General features: G+C 35.5%; 1 long non-coding RNA gene and 1 pseudogene across 1 annotated transcript; both read right to left on the bottom strand.

Moving 5' to 3' along the window:
• Window positions 1–955: 955 nt before the first annotated feature.
• On the bottom strand, window positions 956–4,160 carry LOC107841851. The gene is made up of 5 exons (XR_007044619.1): window positions 2,524–4,160; window positions 1,903–1,999; window positions 1,701–1,816; window positions 1,547–1,630; window positions 956–1,453 (listed from the first exon to the last, which is right to left on the bottom strand). It is a non-coding gene; the product is annotated as an uncharacterized LOC107841851 (long non-coding RNA).
• Window positions 4,161–4,168: 8 nt separating this feature from the next.
• LOC107841142 lies at window positions 4,169–13,188 on the bottom strand (annotated as a pseudogene).
• Between the last annotated feature and the right edge of the window lie 208 nt (window positions 13,189–13,396).

Raw genomic sequence — 13,396 nt, 5'->3', positions numbered from 1 at the left:
TTGATCTCTCTCCCATCTCCAATTTCTTCTCTCTCTTGCTCAATTCCCTCTCTCCCCAAATTTGGTGTGTTATTCAGTGAGAGAGTCGATTATCTGATGGTGAGGGTCTGTTTTTGGAGTGAAGAATGCGTGGAGCTATGGTGATAAAAAATGGACCCCCTTTTTTCTGTGGAAGAGATGAGTATATGATGTATTCCCCCGAGAAGAAGAAAAGGGTGCAATAAATAGAGGTCCCTCCTTTGTGAGTAATTCTCTTTCTTTGTGAAAAAAAAATGTGAGGGGTCACGTGGATCGGGTAGTAGGGGTAAGGTATTGGGTAGATGGGGTAGGGTAAGTTGGTTAGGATAGATTAAAACAAGATAAAATTTGTTAGGAATTTTGTTAAGGGTTGTTATTTTTTGTATTTTTGTGGGGTATAATCACATGGGTGAGGGTATGTAGTAAGGTGAGCTAAAAATGGATAAAATTCGATTTTGGGAGGAAAAAATTAGGTGTCTACATCAACCATATTTTCAACACGCCTGTTGTTGCATCTTTAAAAATGAAAATAAAATATTACTTTTAAATCAATTTTTCACCATGATATTTTAAACCTTATTTTTAACCATGGAAAGCAGCATTTATGAAGATTATATCAAGAACGAAGTTCGTGCACATGATATAAAGAGAAGACGAATCAAGTGAAGAAAATAAAGCCAAAAAGGGAAGATTTGTTATGGTTTTTGCCCTGATTTTCTTACTGTAGTTAAGTTTTATTTTTTCTTAGAAGGAAAATAAAAGTTACCATAATTACTTTTACCTTTCCTGAAAGAAAAAAATATAATTCTTTTTCATATTTGGCTAACCTCTTTCTTGGAGGAAAGATTTTGGACATTTATAATTAGAAGACCCCCTTCTCATACCATAACATAGTAGCATCCACAATGTAGTCGTTTAAAGAGTTTCGTTTAGGGGGAGAATTTCTCCCAATAGATTTTAATGTTTTTTGATATTAGTTTTCAATATGTAGGTCACTTGACCAAATTACATCAATAATATATTTTTGAGTATGTTTTTCTTTTCATCTGATTTATCGTTTCAATAATTTGCAACTAATAGCTTTCGCATGACGCCCTCTTGATTTCGAACCCAACAGTATACACCGGGTGCGTGTAACTTTTTACCATACATCCATTATAAGATCATCCGTTTTCTAGGTTTAACAATTCAATAGTGACTACTATACAACAATGAGAACCTTCTTGTATATTGGTAAATTAAAAATATAAATTGGTAAGAATATATATATTTAACACAGGAACATGTCAATATATTATATGGAAAAGGGTCTACTAACTTCCTCAATCTCCAACAGTTTAGAAATTGTTTTGGCTTCACTGAGGAAACTTGATGAGAGGTGTTACTTATGGTACTTATTAATCTATCTGAGTTTCTATCTCGAACAGAGAGTAATCTGCATATGTAACTCACAAAATGAATGTGTTGTTTGAGAAAACATACATATATGTGTGTGTGTGAGAGGGAGACGATAAAATGTGTAATATACCATTTTTAAAGTCTTCAGATTAAGCATCGGTTGGATTTATCCAAAGCTTGGAGGCATTCCAAGTATTTCATGTGGTATAGACATCTGTCAAAAGTTTTCGGTAAGATATACTTATTCTATAATAATTAAAATAGATGTAAGTATAAAATATGACCTTGAAATTTGTGTGCCTGCATTAGTTGCATAGCAACAATAACTGTTTCGTTGTCAGAACTTAGATGTTGTGGCATAATTTGATCAACAAAATCTCCCCAAAAAGTTGCTGATATCCTATTGTTTATGAGAAATATTTGGAAAAAAATTATGTAAACATGACAATATAAATAGACAAATAATTAAAGAGTATTCTTTCTTACTCATCATCTTCCAGATCGATATGAATGAACTTTCTAGAATTGCCTCCCTTATTGTGAGTTTGAATTGGTCCGAAATTGACAATTTCCCCAATAACATCTATAAAAACAAAACATGTTATACTACTATTATGATGATTCGTAAATATGAAAAATATTAGGGTAATTATTTACTTACCAAATAATTCTGTTTCATCAACAGAATTCTTATTTAGCAAATACGTGAAAGGTCAGAATTGAAACAAATTCAATGGAAAAGATGGATCAAAAAGTGTAAATTCAGTGATCTGACAGTAAAATTAAGCTTCAACTATTGAATTGTGGGCCGAAACTTGGAAGTATTTTTGCAGAAAATAAAGTTGTGCATAAAATATAATCCATGTTCTTTGATTACTGATTTAAATAGTTTAAGCATTGAATGAGTAACAGAAGCCTGTATCCTATCACCTTGAAAACACAGAAAAGCAAAATGAGAATTTTTATACACACAGTATAAATATAAATATATGAAAAATGAAAATCGTAATGAAATTGTAACATTTTTAAACGGTAGAAAAGGGTTCTAAAAAAAGAGAAACAATCCGAGTATAAAAAATATGAACAATTGTAAACAAAAAATAATACCTTCTTCTGCTGAAGTACCATTTCAATTGAGTAAACTGAGTCGGGATTAAAGCGATCTTTCACTTCCCAAAGATGAACAACGAAGACTTTTAGCTTTCAATTCATTTTTGTGATGGTTATGTCATTTATGAAGACTAACATTTTGGATAGAATATGAAGGTATATGTAGATTGTGGTAAGGAATCAGTGGTATTTGTAGATCGTAGTGGTATAAGAAGGAATCATTGGTTACAAAAGGATGTGAATCTCTTTAATAGAGAAGGGGAAGGAAAATACGTTTAAATTTGAGAAAAAGAAGGAATGTAGTTGTGTTGTGTAATAAGTAGGAAACACATTGGACAAATAAGATTCTGGTAAAAGAGTTATAATATTACATGGTAACTTATTCAATTAGAAGAGTTATTGAATTACTAACATATGTATACATTTGCAATTTAGTGCAGATGGATATTATATATGATGACATATGGTTTAATGAGGAGGTTGCATAAAAAAAAAGGTGTATATATTTGCAATTCAGTGAAGAAGGATGTTGTATGTGATGACATATGGTTTAATGAGGAGGTTGCATCAAAATATGAAGGTTGCATCAAAATCTGAATCTGGTTGTAGTGAAGCAAATATACAAAAATTATAAGCAATTTATGAGATGAAAAAAGTGTATTTTTCCTTTTGTAATTTGTAATTGAAAATACTATAGCTACATAATATACCAAAAAATTGAATTAAAAAAATGAAATTATAAAGTAACTATAAATTTGAATTTGAAGTTATTTAAAACAATTGATTTAACAACTATATCTTTATTTAAAAAATCCTTGTTTAGTGTGTTATCGTTTTTTTAACCGTAATAAGAAGTAAAAATGATAGAGCTTGTTAGGTTTTCATTTTGAAATGAATAATTTATATTACGGAATTATTTATATTAATTTTTTGAATTAACATCTCTTTAATTTGATTTTGATGAACCGAATTTGAACTTTCGATATTTTGTTGGCAGTTTATAGAAGTAACTGTTTGTTTTTGAATTAACTTCTCATTCAAATATTTACTTATTCTTTCAAAAATTAAGTATTTAATTTAAATAAAATTTAAAAGTAAAGATAATGCAATGGATATTTTAAATTCTGCCACTTGGACGAATAAAAATCAGCCACTTGGATGAATTAAAATCTGACATTAGGGTCTATGAGAGGGTTGCATCCTCTGTTATTAATAATACTAGTATTAGTGCCCGCGCAAATTAAAAATTATAATCTTCTTTATTTCATCATATTGAATTCCTATTATTTTTAGTTTAGAGGTCACAACTTATCTTTAGTATAACAATATAACCTTCGAACTCAAATTCAACATAACTTGTCATCTTCTTGAGATAGATTTAGAAGGGAGCCTTTGAGTAACTGGTAAAGTTGCTGTCATGTGACCAGGAGGTCACGTGTTCAAGCCTTGGAAACAGCCTCTGGCAGAAATGCAAGGTAAGGCTGCGTACGATACACCACTTGTGGTGGAGCCCTTCCCCGGATACCGTGCATAGCGGTAGCTTTAGTGCACCGAGCTGCCCTTTTTTTTTTTTTTTTAATTTAGATAGATTTAAAAACTTAATTTGTGTCTCTAGATGAGCAAAAGCGACATAATCTGGTACCTGATAGTTGTGAACCTTTGTTTGCTTTCACCAGTGGGGACTAACTTTACATTCAATTGCAATAGTGTGGAAACTGTGACCTTCGTGCTGTTAAGATCATCTGTCCTCTTGACCACCACTGATCTCTCAGCATTGTTAACACTCTATTCTGCATCTCCATCCGTCGGGACATCAACTGTCTCACCGTTCCACTGTACAGTAAAAGCATGAACTTTTTCATCCCAGTTTGACACTTTCTTTGCTCCTAGAACTAATGAATGGGTTTAAAACATGCCTGAAAATGTTTGAACCCATGTAAAGTCACACTTCCTTCCCTGTGGTTCTGTACCAATTAGATGTGCATTAATGTGGAGGTTGCCATCTGAGAAAATAGCAAAGTCGGTTTCCTTTGCTCCATGGAAGTACAACATCACGCCGTCACCACCCACAAATCTGGGATCGTAGCATAGAGCGCCATAACCGTCATACCTAGCTTGTAGCCTTTGCACTTCCTTCTATTTTCTGATACTTGATTCATATGCAATAGAAAGTTTCTTAAATTGGCATCTTTCCTAGATCTTTAATCTTTTGTTAGAGAACACATGTATGCTATCGCAAAAACAGGTTTCCAGTAGTATTGCTTTCACATATACCTAATGTAGTGAACTTTCCTTAGTGTTGTGTCCCTATATTTTGACTTCAATATACAACCTACTGCACCATCGAAGGCTTTAACTATTTACTGCCAAATTATATGCGGCGAAAAAATTAAGATAGAATTTCCACTTAAGCTGACAATCATGAGATATAAGATCGAATTTGAAAGCAACAGTAAATCAAACATACAAAAAGACAAATGCGAGCTCCCAATTTCGAGAATGAGAATAAAACAGAAATTCAAGGACAAAATACAACAAAAAACTTCATCGCTCTGCTGTTACTCAGGCTTAGGGGGTCTTAGATAAGTCCTCCGCTTGATTCTCCATTAGTCCAAATGAAAGTGAAAGAATGTAACTCACACTGATATACACAGTGACAGAAGTTTGAACGATGCATTTAATACACATTGATACATGCATACATATTGGGTACTAAAAAGTAAAGTACTTAAAATTAAAGGAATTTGCATAAATTGCAATTAAAACTGGATTATGAAAAGTACAAACCCGATAATGGATAATTTTACCAAATCGACTAAAGGCATCTTCAAGCTGATAAATCTATAACGTCCCATGATAAACCTATGTGACTTTTCCATTTTCTTTCATCACAAAAATTCAGAATTGATCTTATCATATACAAAGAATTCATATTGAAACCCAACATAACCACCAATTTTAATCTTTATATGTAAGACTGCAAAAATCACATACTCAAATCAACAGCAAAAGAACACTATAGAGAAAATCTTTAAAGCAAGATAACAGTAGATGAGAAAGAAATGGACCTTCCAATCATAATTTGTAATTCTTGAAGACCAGGGGACTCAACGCATCTACTGGTACCTGGAAAATGGGCTAAAAAACTCAAACAGAATCTTAACTCTTGCACCAAAACACATTTACAACATTTAATCATTTATTCAATATCAAATGGGTGTTTGTCGATTTGATTCGGCGAAGCTCAAGAAGCTTATGGATGGAGATCTGGTGGTTCTCAATGGTTGCGGGTGAACTCTATTGAAATGAAACTGGAAATGAATGGTGGTACTCGACGGTGATTCATTTCTTATTATAACAATTTATGTCATGGTTACTATATTATTTTTTCGACCATAAAGTTTGTCAATGGAAAACATTGCAATCTTGAAAAATCATTTTCAAAAATTCAAGTAATACCTCAATTAATCACCATATGGACCTGCAAGAATAATAGTATAGCCATCAAGATCAGCAGCATTGCAACAGAGATCACAAAGGTCATCAAGTAGGATCTCAATTAATCAGCTTAAGGACCTGCAAAAATAATAGTATAGCCATCAAAATCAGCAACATTGCAACAGAGATCACAAGGGTCATCAAGAAACTGAGCTTCATGAATTTCACTCACATCCAACCATCAAGAAATAAAGTTACTTGAGGATAAAGATACACACACAACATTGCTAAAGATAAGTTGCAGAGAACACTGCACAATTCATTTCACGCAATAAGAAGTTTTTTTCGGACTAATGTTTATTCAATCTTCCTTATGTCATATATCTCATTATCTTCTATATCTGCAACATTTAACCATTTAACTTGTGCGCTCTAGACAATTCACATATATCATTGACATGCAGATGCAGTATTTAAAACAATATATTTATAGCAGTAGTAGTCACACCCCTTTTTTAACTCCAAAAAATTAATTTTAAGTTTGAAAGGATTTTTAATTATTAAGTGACAAAAATGAAGGTTGTGTTTCGAAAAAGGATTATTTCCATTTAAACTCAGAGTCGCCACTTGGCATAGATCGGTGTGCCAAGTCACTTTTGAAAGATCCTTTTTAAAATAATTTGACTCCTTGAAACTGGTTTGCGAACAGAGATTCCGACTAAGGAATTCTGTTGATCGAGGGGAAGGTGTTAGGCACCCCTTGATCCCGTGGTTCGACCACGGTCGCTTGGTGGGGCGTATCGGCTAATTTTACACTACGAATGTATACATCACACAAAAACACACAAACAATCAATCAAGCAAACAAAACAAAACAATCTAAAATTTAGTGTTCAGTCCAATTTATTACAAACCAAAATAGAATAAAGAATGCGAAAATGTAAATCCTATTCTACCCTACACTAATTTTATACTACGGTCCCATGCTACCCGATGCCTCGGGCCTCCTTCACGGACGTTCTCCAAATACAAAATACTTCGGGGCATTCCCGGCGAACAAATACAAGTGATCACGGGGCATTCCCCGATTAAATGAATACATTTCCAAATGCAAGAACTAAAACCAAACCATTGAACTCAAATCCCACATTCAACAAGAAAACTTATTCCTAAAGTTTTGCCTACCCAAACTTAAACTTTGCCTATTCAATTCAACAAGATTCATGCTTATTCCGAATTAAACAATGAATAAAGATAAAAGATAAATCTAAATTAGCTCATTTTTTATCAATTTCTCGATTCCACCCCGTTTATCTGAACATGATGAAACCAATTCAATATGTAACCCACAATCAAGTTTTTACGTCCAAATCCGACAAACAAACAACCCACAATGAAGATTCAAGCACACCAAACACACAAATTATCCATAATTATGTAAAGATTAAAAAGAGAAAAGATAGAATTGGACCTCAAGAGCTTTTGATTAACTTAAGAAGAGAGATAAGGGTCATTTCGAAACCTCAGAGAATACCCCCAACTCAACTATGAGCCAACTATGATGCGAAAATCTCTAAAATCCGATTCGAACCGTTACCAATGAAGAAACAAATGAATACCCAAAACAATAACAGTGAACAAAGCTGAAATACTACCAAATCTCGACAGAAACGTCCCAACTAGTCTGATATAATAACATTGTGACCCGTTAAAGAAAGAATGAACCCCGAATTCTGGAATTTCACCTATTTAATGCTATTTTCACTGAACTCCGATGGTTTTAAGACTTTTTCGGCGATTGCGCTACGAAGGGATGACTGGCAGTGCCTTTTCGGTAGAGATTCCGATAAGGGTTTCACCACAAAACACCATGCTAGCCGTTTCCTCACTCTTTTAGACCCTTTCACTCGTCGTTCTCTCAATCTCTCTCTCGAGGGATCGGATATGTGCGTATTAGTGTGTGGACTGTGAGAGTAAAAGAATGGTGAGGTCTGTCTGTGTTAAAGGTTTCTCTATGAAGAAGAAAGGGAAGAAAATAGGGCCTCTCCCAGGGTTTATTTTTTCGTGAGCTCCCTTTTGGAGAAGATGAGATGATGATGAAGTTAGTGTATTATGCGTCCATCTAAAAAAAAGAAAAGAAAATGGAGATCAATGGCTTTCCTTGCTCTGTTCTGCGTGTATATTCCCTGAAGAAGAAAAGAAGAGCCCCCCTAAAAAAATTTTCTCTCCTTCGTATATATTGTATCTATTCTAAAATCCAATCCTGGTGTATATCCTCTTTTTGTGAATCATGGAGAGCAAATCGTGGGCCCCTCCCCCTTTTGGTATGTAGTATTTTTTGTGAAAGGAAATGATCCCCTTTCTGTTAGGAATAGGATAATTCAAGGCATATTCTCCTATGGCCCACCTTTTTATTGTTTTCCTATGTGAATTAGTTTCTAGTTTGAAGAAAACGTGTAGGGGCTACGGTGGTGATGAGGTGTCTTAATTGAATAGGTAGGGTGGTCAATTTGTTGTAGTATTGTTATTGTGTGGAGGATTAATTACATGGGGTAGGGAACATGGTAAGATAAGGTAAAAAATGGATAAAAATAATATCGGGGAGGGACGAAATTAGGTTTCTATATCATGACCCCTTTGAATGTAAACACATAGTATTTTCAGACAAAGAAGTAGACAACGAGACAAAATTTTGTCTTGACCATTATTGAAAGGAAGAAACAGAAGGAAGAAAGACAACCGAGTCTGGACGAACATCCTACTACCCAAGTTATGAGGGAATCAAGTGATTGGTATCTTACAAGATCAGAAGGAGGTGGACTATACCGAGTTGGAGAGTCAAGTGAGGTTCCATCGAGGTTCCGGTCCGCGGCTCTGTCATTACATCAAAGAATGAAAATTACAATTTAAAACATAAATGAAATTATAAAATCCTATCTCTGCAGCTTTCGTTGACCTTTGATTCGAGTTTTATCAACCTATTCTTCAGGCGGGCTCCTGAATTGCAATTTCCTCAACTTGTTGTTCGGCTTTCAATTGCTTCACCTTATTGTTTGACTTTCAGCTTCTTCATCCTGTTCCTCTGACGGGTTCCTAACTTGTAATTTTATCACCCTGTTCTTCAGGCGGGCTCCTAAAACCAGAATTAAAACTAGAACGAAAATTATCCCAAACAAAGATTATAGTAAAGCAGCATTTTATTTTTGAAAGTGTGGTCCCATTTTCCAGGAGGGTCCTGAACAGAAGGTAAAGTCCCATTTTCAGGAGGGTCCTGAACATGAAAGTAAAGTCTCATTTTTCAGGAGGGCCCTGAACAGAAAATAAAATACCATTTTTCAGGAGGGTCCTGAACATAAAGTAAAATTCCATTTTTCAGGAGGGTCCTGAACAGAAAATAAAATCTCATTTTTCAAGAGGGTCCTGAATAGAAAATAAAATCCCATTATTCCGGAGGGTCCTGAATAGAAAGTAAAATCCCATTTTTTCAGGAGGGTCCTGAATAGAAAATAAAATTCAATTTTTCAGGAGGACTTGAAAATAAAGTAAAATTCCATTTTTCAGGAGGGTCCTGAACATGAAAGTAAACTCCCATTTTTTAGGAGGGTCCTGAACATAAAAGTATATTCCTATTTTTCAGGAGGGTCCTGAACATGAAAGTAAAACCCCATTTTTCAGGAGGATCCTAAAGAAAAAAATAAAATTCCATTTTTCAGGAGGGTCCTGAATAGAAAATAAAATCCCATTTTTTAGGAGGTTCCTGAACAGAAAGTAAAATCCCATTTTTCAGGAGGGTCCTGAACAGAAACTAAAATGCCATTTTTCAGGAGGGTCCTGAATAGAAAATAAAATTTCCCAAATATGCTTTCCCAAAGGTAGCTAAATTTATTGAAGAAAAACTTCGCCCCTGTTTCATCAAAGAAAAATTGTCAGTTAGAAATTAGTGATGGCTTGCAGCACTTGGCTTCTCAGCATCTGCTCTAGCTCTCGTTCCTTTCATCTTTGTTCTGAATCGCTGACACTTGCCCCAGTTTTGCCGCATCATTGACCCAGACCTGATCGGGGGGAACGACTTTGACTCAAACACTGGGTTTCTATTTTGCCCTGCCTCCGAGATGCACCTTTTGACATCTGCTACTCCCATGAATCCAGCAATCTATCGATTGATAGGCTACCTTTGCCTTGCTTTGAATTATGATCATGTTTTTCTCATGTGTTGGCCTTAGCTTTCCCTCATACGATTAGGGAGACTGGTAGCAAGTTTTAAAATTCTTTCTCGCTCATTTTAACACAAAATAGACTCAAAAATGTAAAAAAACAATGGTGAAATTTCTTTTGACAGAAGACATAAAAGGATAAAATATAAATGAGTAAATGAAAGAAAAGGGCAATGTCCCACTTTTTAACAAAGAAGAAAACTTATTTGAAAAATGGAAACCCACTCCAATGACTATGACATGCATTTTGGATTAAACTGCCTGGTCTTCCTATCCAAAATTCCCATTTGTTGTTTAGCTCGTGCCTTTGCCGCTGCTGCTTCTTCAACTTATTGGACTCATGTCTCATTCAATTGACGACATCTTAGAAGATTTTCGTCAACAAACCTCTTTTCTTTTCACGTTTCTCTTGAACTCGTCATCACCTTATGGTGCCCATGAGGGTTTTCACCAATAAGACTCTCATTTTTTGTTTCTCTCAACTCCTCATCGCCTTATGGTGCCCATGAGGGTTTTCACCAGTAAGACTCTCTCATTTTTATTTCTCTCAACTTACCATCGTCTTATGGTGCCCGTAAGGGTTTTCACCAGCAAGACTCTCATTTTTATTTCTCTCAACTTACCATCGCCTAATGGTGCCCTCGAGGGTTTTTACCAATAAGACTCATTTTTATTTCTTTCCCGATTTTGTACGCCGAGGAAAACAAGTAGTACCCCACGATGTATCATCATATCCATTGCATGCTTAGCCTTAACATTATCAAAAATTGATCTGAAGGACTTTCTTTGGTTGTAACTTGGCTTTTGTATAAGGTTAGAAAAGGATGGCAAGAGGCTCAAACAACACTTGAAGTGGGGGTGGGACTTACAAATTTTGGAATCGACTCAAGCAACACATTAACTCATGCCCCAGTTTTCCATTGACTAGGTGATTCTAAAAATTTTATTTGGTTGGACCAAGCCCGAAATAGGACAGCCTACGTATCTCACTCTCGAGAGAGGAGAATCAGGTCGCATATAGTTCCATCAGCTTATTCTTTGTTTTGATTTGATTTTTTTCTTCTTCTCTTTTTTTCTTCTATTTTCGAACTCTTTCTTTTATTCTTATTTTCCTGACATTTATCTTTGACTCTATTCTGATTCCAAAAGAGGGATATAAAAGAAAAATAAAACTAAGATCAAACGGGGTAAATGAAGGATGACACAATGTTTGGATAGCAGAATGAAATGCCTTCATCATATCAATCTTCAAAAATGCAAGTACTAAACATGCAATAGGACCAGCAAAGGATAAAATATCATACATAATATCGTTTGACTGTATCAGCATTGATAGCCATCTCTACCATTTTGCCTTCAATATCTTTCAAATATAAGACTTCATTGGGTAACACTTTCTTCACAATAAAGGGGCCTTGCCAATTTGGGGAGAACTTGCCTTTTGCTTCAACCTAATGAGGAAGGATATGCTTCAACACCAACTGACCAACTTCAAAATTTTAGGGTCGTACCTTTTTGTTATACGCTCAAGCCATTCTCTTCTGATATAATTGGCCATGACATACCGACGTTAGTCTTTTTTCATCAATCAAGCTCAACTATTCCAATCGGGTTTTGACCCACTCATCGTCATCAACCTCTGCTTCCACAATAACTCAAAGAGATGGAATTTCAACTTCTACAGGAATGACTACTTATGTCCCGTATACCAACAAATATGGAGTTGCCCCTGTTGAAGTGTGAACAGTAGTACGATAACCTAGCAATGCAAACGGTAACTTCTCGTTCCATTGTCTGGACTCTTGTACAATTTTCTGCAGTATTTTTTTGATATTCTTATTGGCATCTTCCACAGCGCCATTTTCCTTTGGACAATATTGAGTGAAATTTTGATGTGCGATCTGAAACTGTTGGCACACTTCTTGCATCAAATGACTATTTAGATTGGCAGCATTATCTGTAATGATCATCTTTAGGATTCCAAACATAAAAATGACGTTGCCATGAACAAAATCTACCACTGCCTTCTTTGTTACTGACTTGAAAGTTACTGCTTCTACTCACTTTGTGAAGTAATCTATGGCCACCAAAATGAATCTATGACCATTTGATACTTTTGGCCCAATTGGTCCAATCACGTCCATTACCCAAGCTACAAACGGCCATAGAGCAGACATTGCATGCAACTCAGCAGGAGGTGAATTATCAAATCACCGTGTACTTGACATTGATGACACTTTCGAACAAATCGAATAGAATCTCTCTCCATAGTAACCCAGTTATAACCTGCTCAAAGAATCTTCTTAGACAAGACATAACCGTTCTTATGCGGCCCGCATACTCTAGAGTGTATTTCAACCATGATCGCTAAGGCTTCTTTTGCAACTACACACCTCAAAAGTCCCAGATCTGGGGTTCTCTTATATAAGATTCCACCGCTTCAGAAAAATCCACTAGCCAAATGCCTAATCGTCCTCTTTTGATCGCTAGTGGCATGTGTTGGGCATTCTCCTGACTGAATATACCGCTTTATATCAAAGAACAAAAGTTATCCATCGAGCTCTTCTTCAACCGCATTGCAGTAAGCATGCTGATCACGACTCTGTATATGCACTGGATCGATGTAGGATTTATTAGGATGTTGGAGCATTCAAGACAGAGTGGCTAAAGCATCGACAATCTCATTATGAAGCCTTGGAATATGCCTAAATTTTACTAACACAAACCGTTGACATAGCTCCTGCAAGCATTGTCGATACGGTATGAGATTTAAATCTCGCGTCTCCCAATCTCCTTAAATTTGACAGACGAGCAAATCTGAATCCCCCGACACTAATAGTTCCTGGACTCCAATATCAATATCTAACCTCAAACCAAGAATGCATGCTTCATATTCCGCCATGTTATTGGTACAATAAAATCGAAGTTGCGCTATTACCGGGAAATGTTGCCCCAATTCAGAGATAAAGAACTGCATCGATTCCGACTCCTTTCTTGTTGATAGCTCCATCGAAGAATAACTTCCAACCTGGATCAGCATCTATAATGACTTCATCAACACATAACACCTCTTCAGTAGGAAAATATGTCTTTAATGGTTCATACTCTTCATCAATGAGAATCTCAGTAAGGTGGTCTACTAAGGCTTGAGCTTTTATGGCGGCTTGAGTCACATACACAATGTCGAACTCGGTAAGCAATATTTGCCACTTGACCAA

The sequence above is a fragment of the Capsicum annuum genome, chromosome 9 (genome assembly GCF_002878395.1).
Source record: "Capsicum annuum cultivar UCD-10X-F1 chromosome 9, UCD10Xv1.1, whole genome shotgun sequence".
Classification (NCBI taxonomy): domain Eukaryota; kingdom Viridiplantae; phylum Streptophyta; class Magnoliopsida; order Solanales; family Solanaceae; genus Capsicum; species Capsicum annuum.
This window is presented reverse-complemented; position numbering and strand designations above follow the sequence as displayed.